We start from the raw sequence: 11,837 nt of genomic DNA, 5'->3' as shown, positions 1-11,837 counted from the left end.
TCCCTAGAGGTGCCTTGACCAGTTATGTAAATAAGTATTCAAAGCTTACTTACCTATCCAATAGTTTTTCCCAGGCTATCATGTACCATCAAAATTTGATTTAATTATTGATCAAGGAAATATTTATTGTTTCTCTATTGTGCTTTGTGCTAGAGACACAAAGATTATATGCTGAGATTTCGCTGCCTGGGGATGGGGTGTGGGAGATGGAGGGGGCAGTCATATAAGCTGATAATGATAATAAAACACTTATGTGGAAAATGCTATAATCGAGGTTTGACCAGAAGGCTAGGGGAGCACAGAGTGGGGAACAACTAACTCTATCTGAGATTTCAGAGAGACTGCATTTGAGATGAGTCTTGAAGGACTCAGTAGATGTTTGCCTGTGCAGAGAAGGGAAGAAAGGGAGAAATGCATTCCCAGCAGAGGGACCCACCTGTGCAAAGGCGGATGTCACAAAAAAAGCACAGCATGTTCAGAGAACAGTAAGTTCAGTATGGCTGGAGTTTGGGAGGCACAGAGATGAAAAAGACATGGTGCCTGTCCCTGAGGAGTTCACATACGGAGAGAACAGACATGGGGAAAATCAAGCCATAAAGTCTTACTTGCATTAATTGTAGAAGTATTTATGGGTTGTAGTGAAGGGATGGATGAGGTGAGTTCTACCTGGCCATGTCAGGAAAAGTCTCCTTAGAGGAAATATACTTGAAGTGAGTCATAAAAGAGAAATCAGATTGCCATTAAGCAGAGAAGATAAAACAAAAAAGAACATTCCAAACAGCACAAAAATAAAATGTATGGTGTGACCAGAGTACAAGGTAGGTGCTTTGTGGGGAGTAGCAGGTGAGGCTGTGGCCAGATTGGGTCATGCCTTGAATGATAAGCAGAGGATTCTAAGGCTTCATCTCGTAGACAATAGGAAAGCACTGAAGACTTTAAGCAGGGGAGTGACATGACTAGATTTGCAGTTTAGAAAGAGCCCTCTGGCTACCTTGTGGAGAGATTCTCTTGGGCAAAAACCCATTGAGGAGCTGTCAAAATAGGCAGGCAGTTGCAGTGAGGAGGGAGCAGAGAACATGGCTTTGAGTTACATTGAAGAGGTAAAACACACTGGGCTCGGTGATCACTTGGAGGTGAAGGGTGAGAGAGGTGAAGGAGTCAAAGGTTTTTAATTTGGGAGCTGGGTGGATAATATTGCCAACAGCAGGAAAGGAAAGACAAGAGAAGAAGCAAATTTGGTGTGGCAGGGGCAGGTGAGAGCAGTATTCCGTAATAAACTATTCTTTAGACATGTTCAGCTTTTGATGTCAAGAGCTAAGCTTAGAAAAGACATGAATGAAAAAGTTAAATGTACAGACCAACTGACAATTTAGTGAATGTACACAAGTGTGATGAGGATGGGTGGCTAAAACAATGCTTGCAGATGATAAAAGTGATATCTTTTAGTGCTGGGCAAAGATGTGCCAGCTTTGATCCAATGGGCAGGAAGTGAACATCTTTGATTCCTGATCCTGATGATTAAATAGCCACCATTTTTAGTCTCTATTTCAGTGGTTCCCAACATTTTAGGTATAAAGGCCTCTTCTTAAAATAAAAACATCTCACTTCACCCACTCACACCTACATAGTAGCTGTACTTTTAGCACTTACGGAGTGAGAAAAACACTTATACATTTAAAGATCTGTGGACTCCTCACATTAAGTACCCTTCCCTCCTCCTCATGGGTCTATGGTCCAAAGATTGGGACCATTACAGATCATGAAGGTGCAAGAATTTATTGTCTGAAGGACATTTTACTGTAGTCAAAGTCCCTAGAGATCACACAACTACATCATTCCTCATCCCCAAAGAGATTGCCCTAAAGAATGGTTGAAAAGGTGGCTCCCCTCTGATCCAACGCCAACATAAAAGAATTAACCACTCAGATCAAAAATGAAGTACTGCTATGGACATATTGTAAGTATGATGGCTACAAAAGTCTTGCTTTCAGCCCTCTTTTTACATTAATATTTTTATACAAATAATGCATGTTTATAGAAAAACTGGAAAATATAAAAAAACATAACTGAAACTAAAAATAACCTATAATACTAGTATCCAGAGATAACCATTACTAACAGGTGTGAATCCTTATGGTAGTTTTCCTATGAAAAATATATACTTACACTTTGGAAATAAAATTGTCATCATATTATTTATATATTCATTATATATTTATAATTTTGTATCATGCTTTTTTTATTTTCCTTTTATATCATGATCAGTTTAGAATTTCACTAACTATTCCTCTAAAAGATGATTTCTAATGGCTGCAAAGCTGTTAGAGTGCTATGGTTGAGGCCATGGGTTTTTGCATCAGACAGACCTAGGGTCAAACCCACACTATTCAACCTAATATCAGTGTGGCCTGGGACAAGTTAACCTTTCTGAGCTTCAGTGTCCTCATCTGTAAAATGGGGATGACTGCCCTCGTAGACTACTTCTAACGATTAAAATTAATAATGTATTTAAATAACTTAGCACAGTGTCTGGCAATGGCACACTGTTCAATAAATGTTAGCTGTAATCATTGTTGTATACTATCCCACTGAATAGATACACCATAATTTATTTTAACAATTTAACACGTCACACTGCAATGAACAGCCTTGTGCATATTTGTGATTCTTTCCGTAAGATAATTTCCTAGAAGGGAAAACTCCTGGATCAAAGGGCATGAACCATTTTCAGACTTGTAATACATACTTCTTTATTTGTTAATTTATTTACTTTATTATTGGCTGTGTTGGGTCATCATTGCTGCACGCAGGCTTTCTCTAGCTGCGGCAAGCGGGGGCTACTCTTTGTTACAGTGCACCAGCTTCTCATTGTGGTGGCTTCTCTTGTTGTGGGGCACAGGCTCTAGGCACACGGGCTTCAGTAGCTGTGGCGCATGGGCTCTAGAGTGCAGGTTCTGTAGTTGTGGCGCACGGGCTTAGTTGCTCCGCGGCATGTGGGATCCTCCTGGACCAGGGATAGAACCCGTGTCCCCTGTGTTGGCAGGCAGATTCTTAAACACTGCGCCACCAGGGAAGTCCCAGACTTGTAATACATACTTCTAAATTGCCCTAGAATAAAGTTAGATCACTTTGTACTACTCCCAATGTATGAGAAAGCCAGTTTCCCAGCACACTTGCCGGCAGTTAGTATTCTTATTTTTAAAATATCTTTGCCAATTTTGTAAGTGAAGATGGCATCTTGAGGATTACTTTGCATCCTTAACTACTAGAAATGCTTAGCTTTTTCCTTCCATTTTTAGTGGCCAGTTGTAGTTCTTCTTTCATAAACTATCCCTTTTTCTCTTTTGAGGTTCACCACTCTACAGATAAAATTCCTTCCTTCCTATTCTCCTCTACTGACCTGATGTCAGTTTGATGCTTCACAAAATAAAAATAAAACAAATCCAGGAATCAGGGAATTCAGATCTTCTAATCCCAACACAGGCTAAAAAGGGATAAACTCTTTCTAGTACTAGTGTGACTACCTTCTGTTATGTTCAGACTTTGCCACTGATTGTGACAAGTCATTTCACCTCTCTAGACCTTGGTTTGCTAAAATGTTAATGTTTAACAGTTGCCACACATCAAAATGCTAGCATTTGCTATATTTGTAGGGCATGCTTTTGTAGCCTGCTCTACTGTTTTTCTTGATCCTCAATGGACCTGGTAAGGTTGGCCCAGCCAGAATTATGATCCCATCTGACAGATGAAGATTCTGAGACACAAGTGAACCTGGACCTCCTGACTCTTGGCCAGTGCTCCTTGTTCTACATAAAGATTCTTCTTTCTGCCTCTTTATTTATCTCCATCCTGTCCCAATTACTACCTGTACATACTGATTGTTCTCTTCCTATTCCTCCTTTTAACTTTCAGAGTCTGTGAGGAATTGGAGATGAATCTGACTTGGTACCCAAAAGGTCGAGTGTGGGAAATAAGACATATAAACAAGTATCACAGGGGAGAAATGATTCATACCTTACGTGGGGCACAGAAATCATACTCTGAAAGGTCACAGAGCAGGAACTGTTCACTTCAAGCTGGAGGGATATAGGATATATTTATGGATGTTTTTGAGCTAAGGTGAGAGAGAAGCTTTGGATGCATGAAGTAGTATGGAGGATGCTTTTGCAGTGGAACCAACTCGTCTGTGCTCTCCCCTAGGTATCCTGCTAGATACCAAACTGTGGCTTTTTCCCAATAGGAATACTCTTTTCCTAGTTCTCAAAGCCATATACAGGCCCTTCTGGGAGGATTCAGGGAGGAGACATTGTTTAACTTAGGCAGAGATAAAAGCTTTAAATATATGTGGAATACCAGGATTTCAGCATGAAAGCAAGTTTGTTGGCTGGTGGAGGACAAGATTCATGCCCAATATTTATTTCTACCTCACATATTTTTAACACAGAGCCAGGCACAGAGCAGGCACTCGGTGAATGTTTTCTGACTTGATTTTCTTAATTAAAGTATAGTTGATTTACAACATTATATTAGTTTCAGGTGTACAACATAGTGATTTAGTATTTTTATAGATTATACTCCATTTAAAGTTATTATAAACTAATGGCTGTATTCCCTGTGCTGTACAACATATATCCTTGTTGCTTAATTATTCTATGTGTAGACAAATACTCTATGTTATCACTTATATGTGGAATCTAAAAAATAAAACAAACAAGTGTATATAACAAAAAGAAAACAGACTCACAGATATAGAGAACAAACTAGTGGCTACCAGTGGGGAGAGGGAATCAGGAAGAGGTGAGATAGGAGTATGGGATTAAGAGACAAAAACTAACTTGATCTACTGAATTGAACTCCAAACAGGTGAGTGTACAGGTCCTCAATTTTGTAGGTACAAATTCCAAGGGGCATGAAGAGAAAGGCTCTGGATATACACATTTCTTACATTTGTGTGAAATGATGTATACAGAACATTAGCATTTGAAGCAAGGCTTGAAATGGCAAAAAAACTGCAAACAACCTAATTGTCCATTACTAAGGACTTGTTAAATAAATAATTGTGTATCCATACAATGGAATTCTATACAGCTGTTAAAAACAGAATTAAGAACTATTTATGTGCCAATATAGAATGATCTCTTAAGATATATTTTTAAGTAAAAAGGAAACAAGAATAAAAAATAAAGTGGTTAGTTTACATTAGTTTTAAAAAAAGGAAAATATGTGCTTATATATGCAATAAAATATCTTTGGAAGTATAGAAAAGAACCCGTTAACATTGATTGCCTTTGGAGAATGGCATCAAGTGGCTACTAGACAGAGGTGGGAGAATTCCTTCCATTCCTTTGGGATTTTTCCTTATTTTCTCTCTTTCTAAAACTGAGAAATATAACTTACAAAAAAGTGCATAAAACATATGTGTAAAATATATTGAATTATTACAAAGTAAATCCCCATATAATCATGGCTTGGGTTGAGAAATAGAATAATTACTCACACCCACAAAAGCCCCATGTCACCAATAGGAGATATAGTTTTTACTGAATATCTTTTTGTACCTTTTGAATTTGGAGCTGTGTGAGTATATTAGCTATTTAACGGCTATTCTCTCCCTCCCTCCCCACTCCTCACCAAAGTGCCATGGACATCTTCAACTGTTTTATGGAAAGGTAGGTGTAGCAGCTTTTCCACAGTCAAATAAATAATAACAGTTAAAATTTACTGTATTCCATGTTTTACATATATTAACTAATCAGTCTACATACATCAAGCATTGAATCCTCAGGACAATCCTATGAAGTAGTTACTACTGTTGTCTGCATTGTGCAGGTAAGAACACGGAGGCACATAGGCAGTAAGTAACTTGTTCAAAGTGATATCGTTACTCTGAGGTGAGGAACTGGGATTTACATCCAGGCTAGTGTGTCTCAGAATACAAGTTCTTCACTGCTACACTATTCTGCATCTGTAAATTCTAGAACCCAGGCTCTGAGGCACTGTGGTCACTGACACTTAGTAAGTAGGGAAGATTCTTGGCTATGGGCCACCAGGTGGGAGCCCAAGGGCTGACTCAGACATGCCACTACCCAGGCAAAGACACAAGCAATTAAGAATGGACAGGATGCAGTGGGTCTGGGGTATCAGCCAGCTGGCAAATCCTACAGAGCATTTAAATGACCTTCCAAGGACATCTGGGAGGTAAAATGCTAGTCAACTCTCCCAGTCTGACCTCAGACCTTTCCCAGTGCCTTAGAGCTCAGTAAATGCTTTTTGAACAAATGAATAAGCTCTTTCCACCTATAAACTGGAGAAGTTTAGGAACCTACCCTACAGAAGTACTTGCAGAAGTGGACGAGGGTGTCTGCTACAGTATTGTTTGCAATAGCAAAACTGCAATTGACTCAAATCTCCATCAACAAGGGACTGGTTAAGTATCGGAGAGGCGGCACCGCATAGCAGTGTAGAGTGTGGGCTCTGAGCCACAACACTAGAGTTTGCATCCTGGCTCCAAGACCTAACAGCACAGGTTTGGACAAGCTCCCTGACTTCATGCTTCAGTCCCTGCATCTGTAAAAAAGGGGATAATGAAAAGACGTACTTCATAGCCTTGTTGTAAGGAGTTAATTCATAGTTTCTGACATCTAGTAAGTACTGAAATCTTTTCTATTATTGCAGCCACTCATGCCATGGAATATTATGTAGCTGTTAAAAAGAAAGAGGTAGATCTGTACTCACTAATTTGAACAGATGCTGAAGATATATATTTTAGGTTAAAAAAAAAGTGTCAGAATGAACATGTCTGGTATAACTCCAGTTTTGTAAAAAACCTTCTTTCTGTTTATGCACAGAAAGAAAGCCTACAAGGATACACAAAACCGTTCAGCATGGGCTTCCCTGGTGGCGCAGTGGTTCAGAGTCCACCTGCCGATGCAGGGGACGCAGGCTTGTGCCCTGGTCCGGGAGGATCCCACATGCCACAGAGTGGCTGCCCCCGTGAGCCATGGCCGCTGGGCCTGTGTGTCCGGAGCCTGTGCTCCACAACAGGAGAGGCCACAACAGTGAGAGGCTCGAGTACCGCAAAAAACAAAAAACAAAAACAAAAAACTGTTCAGCGACATTGCTTCTGGAGAGTTGTATGAAGGGGACCCTCATTTTGACTTTATACACTTTGTGTGTGTGTACATATATTTTATATATATATATATATATATAATTTTTACAACAATCATTTATTATTCTTGGAAGAAAATAAATAAGGAAGACTTCTAAATCATGAGAGGCTCGGGAAAGAACAGGGAAGTGAAAAGAAGACCCCTTCTTATGAGCTACAGTTTCCTCTCTCCAGTCCAAGGTGACATTGCATGATGGCCCTCCCTCTCACAGCACTGCCTTTCTACCTGACAGCATGGCACTAAGAGACGAGACACACATTTCATTTGTACCAAACCTTGTTATGTGTTCCTAAAATAATTCCTGCAATGTAGCCAAAAACCAAGGTTCTGCTTCAGATGCTCTCACTAATGAATAACACAGGGAACACAGATTGTCAAGCTGGTAGGGACCTTAGAGCTTACTTAGGCCAACCCCTTCATTTACAAATGGAAACAATGAAATGTGTTCCTGAGAAGGTAGATGTCAAGTAATTTTGAGAAATACAATTTCTTTTCCAGTGGGAAGAAAGATCAGAGATGCATCCTCATGAGGAGAATTGTATTATAAGAACCAATTAATAAACAAACTTATGGTTACTAAAGGGGAAAGGGGGGAGGAGGGATAAACTAGGAGTTTGGGATTAACATATACACACTACTATATATAAAATAGATAAACAACAAGGACCTACCGTATAGCATAGGGAACTATACTCAACATCTTGTAATAAACCATAATGGAAAAGAATATGAAAAAGAATATGTATGTGTGTGTGTGTGTGTTTATAACATAATCACTATGCTGTACACCTGAAACTAACACAACATTATCAATCAAATATACTCCAATAAAAAAAAGAAAAAAGAAAACCAAATGAAATAAAAGATATAGGAATTAGAAAGGGAAAAAGAAAGAACCAATTAATGCAATACATCTAAAACCTTTATACACTGCTGGTGGGGGTATAAGTTGTAAACCATTTTGGAGAGCAATCTGACAATATCTCCCCAAAGTGAAAAATTCTCATACCCTGCAATGGGGCAATTCCCTCCTAGATATATACCCAATAGCAATAGTCACATAAGAATATCTACACAGGAATGATCACAGTAGCCCTAACTGTGAGCCAGAAACTGGAAACAGCCTAAATGTCCATCAACTACAGAATGGATAAATAAATCATGGCACATTCATTAAATGGAATGCTATACAATAGTGAAAAATGAATGAACTAGAGTCACATATCACAATGTGGATGAATTTCACAAATATAACATTGAATAGGAAAAAACAAATTGGAAAAGAATACATACCATTGATATACATTTTAAAAACACATAAAGCAGTGGCATATGCTGCTTAAAGACCCATACATATATAGTAAAAGTATAAATAGATGCATGAGAATAATAAATGCCAAATCCAGAGAGTGGTTACTTTGGAGGGAGGAAAGGAGGAAGTTTGATCACAGAAGGATAGAGGGTTTCAAGTCTACTGGAGATGTTTTTTCTTAAGCTGGATGGTGGATATCCTGATTTTCATTATATTATTCTTTATACCCCTTTGAATGTCTAAAAATTTTCATAGCATATTGTTTAAAAGAATGCAAAAAATCCAAGGCTGAAAGGGAAATTCAGAATTTTCAGATATAACAAAATAACTAAAGAAATGTATAAGATACAAACATCTCACTCAAAATGACAGGATTATTCCTTCAACCTGCTTCATCTTCCTGGGACTAATTTAACAGGAGGGAACCTACTAGAGGAGCAGCAAATGGGCACAGGGGGACTAAGAATTAGGAGATAAGGGTTCCATTCTCTCAAATACTCAGAAAGAACAATTTCATTAACCTCTCTTTTTTTCACACTTAAAAATGTGGTGCTGGATTAGATTACTTTAAAGTTTTTTTTCCATATGTTAATTTCTTCCAGGAATTTTTTTGGGCAGCAATTTCTAAAACTGTGTGTGCAAGATACAAAAATTTTTTCCATGTAGAAAAGAGTTCCCTGGTCAAATCTGTTTGGGATATATTGGGTTAAACAGAATTAAACAGGGCTTCCCTGGTGGCGCAGTGGTTGAGAGTCCACCTGCCGATGCAGGGGATGCGGGTTTGTGCCCCGGTCCAGGAAGATCCCACATGCCATGGAGCGGTTGGGCCCGTGAGCCATGGCCACTGAGCCTGCGTGTCCGGAGCCTGTGCTCCGCAAGGGGAGAGGCCACAACAGTGAGAGGCCAGCATACCACAAAACAAACAAACAAACAGAATTAAATAGATTACAGCAGTACTTCTCAGAGCCTTTAACACATTTATATATATTATGACTCTTCAAGAGGATAATTCAGTTATGAAGCATTTTCAAAAAATTATTGGACCATAGAAAACGGCCCCCTGAGACAGCAGAAGTAAGAAGAACTACAGTTCTGCAGCTGTGGAAGGAAAACCACGTTCACAGAAAGATAAACAAAATGAAAAGACAGAGGACTTTGTACCAGATGAAGGAACAAGATAAAACCCCAGAAAAACAACTAAATGCAGTGGAGATAGGCAACCTTCCAGAAAAATAATTCAGAATAATGATAGTGAAGATGATCCAGGATCTTGAAAAAGAATGGAGGCAAAGATCGAGAAGATGCAAGAAATGTTTAAAAAAGACCTAGAAGAATTAAAGAACAAACACCTAGAAGAATTAAAGAACAAACAAACAGAGATGAACAATACAATAACTGACATGAAAAATACACTGGAAGGGGCTTCCCTGGTGGCGCAGTGGTTGAGAGTCTGCCTGCTGATGCAGGGGACACGGCTTCGTGCCCTGGTCCGGGAAGATCCCACATGCCGCAGAATGGCTGGGCCCGTGAGACATGGCCGCTGAGCCTGCGCGTCCGGAGCCTGTGCTCCACAATGGGAGAGGCCACAACAGTGAGAGGCTCGCATACCTCAAAAAAAAAAAAAAAAGAAAAGAATACACTAGAAGGAATCAATAGCAGAATAACTGAGGCAGAAGAATGGATAAGTGACCTGGAAGACAGAATTGTGGAATTCACTGCCACAGAACAGAATAAAGAAAAAAGAATGAAAAGAAATGAAGACAGCCTAAGAGACCTCTGGGACTACATTAAATGCAACAACATTCGCGTTACAGGGGCCCCAGAAGGAGAAGAGAGAGAGAAAGGACCAGAGAAAATATTTGAAGAGATTATAGTCGAAAACTTCCCTAAGATGGGAAAGGAAATAGTCACTCAAGTCCAGGAAGCACAGCGAGTCCCATGCAGGATAAACCCAAGGAGAAACATGCCGAGACACATAGTAATCAAATTGATAAAAATTAAAGGCAAAGAAAAATTACTGAAAGCAACAAGGGAAAAATGACAACATACAAGGGAACTCCCATAAGGTTAACAGCTGATTTCTCAGCAGAAACTCTACAAGCTAGAAGGGAGTGGCAGGACATATTTAAAGTGATGAAAAGGGAAAACCTGCAACCAAGATTACTCTACCCAGAAAGGGTCTCATTCACATTTGATGGAGAAATTAAAACCTTTACAGACAAGCAAAAGCTAAGAGAATTCAGCACAACTAAACCAGCTCTACAACAAAAGTTAAAGGAACTTCTCTAAGTGGGAAACACAGGAGAAGAAAAGGACCTACAAAAACAAACCCATAACAATTAAGAAACTGGTAATAGGAACATACATATTGATAATTACCTTAAACATGAATGGATTAAATGCTCCATCCAAAAGACACAGGCTCACTGAATGGATACAAAAACAAGACCCACCTATATGCTGTCTACAAGAGACCACTTCAGACCTAGGGACACATACAGACTGAAAGTGAGGGGATGGAAAAAGATATTCCATGCAAATGGAAGTCAAAAGAAAGCTGGAGTAGCAATACTCATATCAGATAAAATAGACTTTAAAATAAAGGATGTTACAAGAGACAAGGAAGAACACTATGTAATGATCAAGGGATCAATCCAAGAAGAAGATATAACAATTATAAATATATATGCACCCAACATAAGAGCACCTCAATACATAAGGCAACTGCTAACAGCTATAAAAGAGGAAATTGACAGTAACACAGTAATAGTGGGGGACTTTAACACCTCACTTACACCAATGGACAGATCAACCAAAATGAAAATAAATAAGGAAACAGAAGATTTAAATGACACAATAGACCAGATAGATTTAATTGATATTTACAGGACATTCCATCCAAAAACAGCAGATTACACTTTCTTCTCAAGTGTATACGGAACATTCTCCAGGATAGATCACAACTTGGGTCACAAATCAAGCCTCGGTAAATTTAAGAAAATTGAAATCATATCAAACATCTTTTCCGGCCACAACGCTATAAGATTAGAAATCAATTACAGGGAAAGAAACATAAAAAACACAAACATATGGAGGTTAAACAATACATTACTAAATAATGAAGAGATCACTGAAGAAATCAAAGAGGAAATCAAAAAGTACCTAGAGACAAATGACAACGAAAACACAACGATCCAAAACCTATGGGATGCAGCAAAAGCAGTTCTAAGAGGGAAGTTTATAGCAATACAAGCCTACCTCAAGAAACAAGAAAAATCTCTAACAAACTAACCTTACACCTAAAGGAACTAGAGAAAGAAGAACGAAAAAACTCAAAGTTAGTAGAAGGAAAG

The sequence above is a fragment of the Grampus griseus genome (genome assembly GCF_964374135.1).
Source record: "Grampus griseus genome assembly, chromosome: X".
Classification (NCBI taxonomy): Eukaryota; Metazoa; Chordata; class Mammalia; order Artiodactyla; family Delphinidae; genus Grampus; species Grampus griseus.
Note: the sequence above shows the minus strand (reverse complement) of the source record.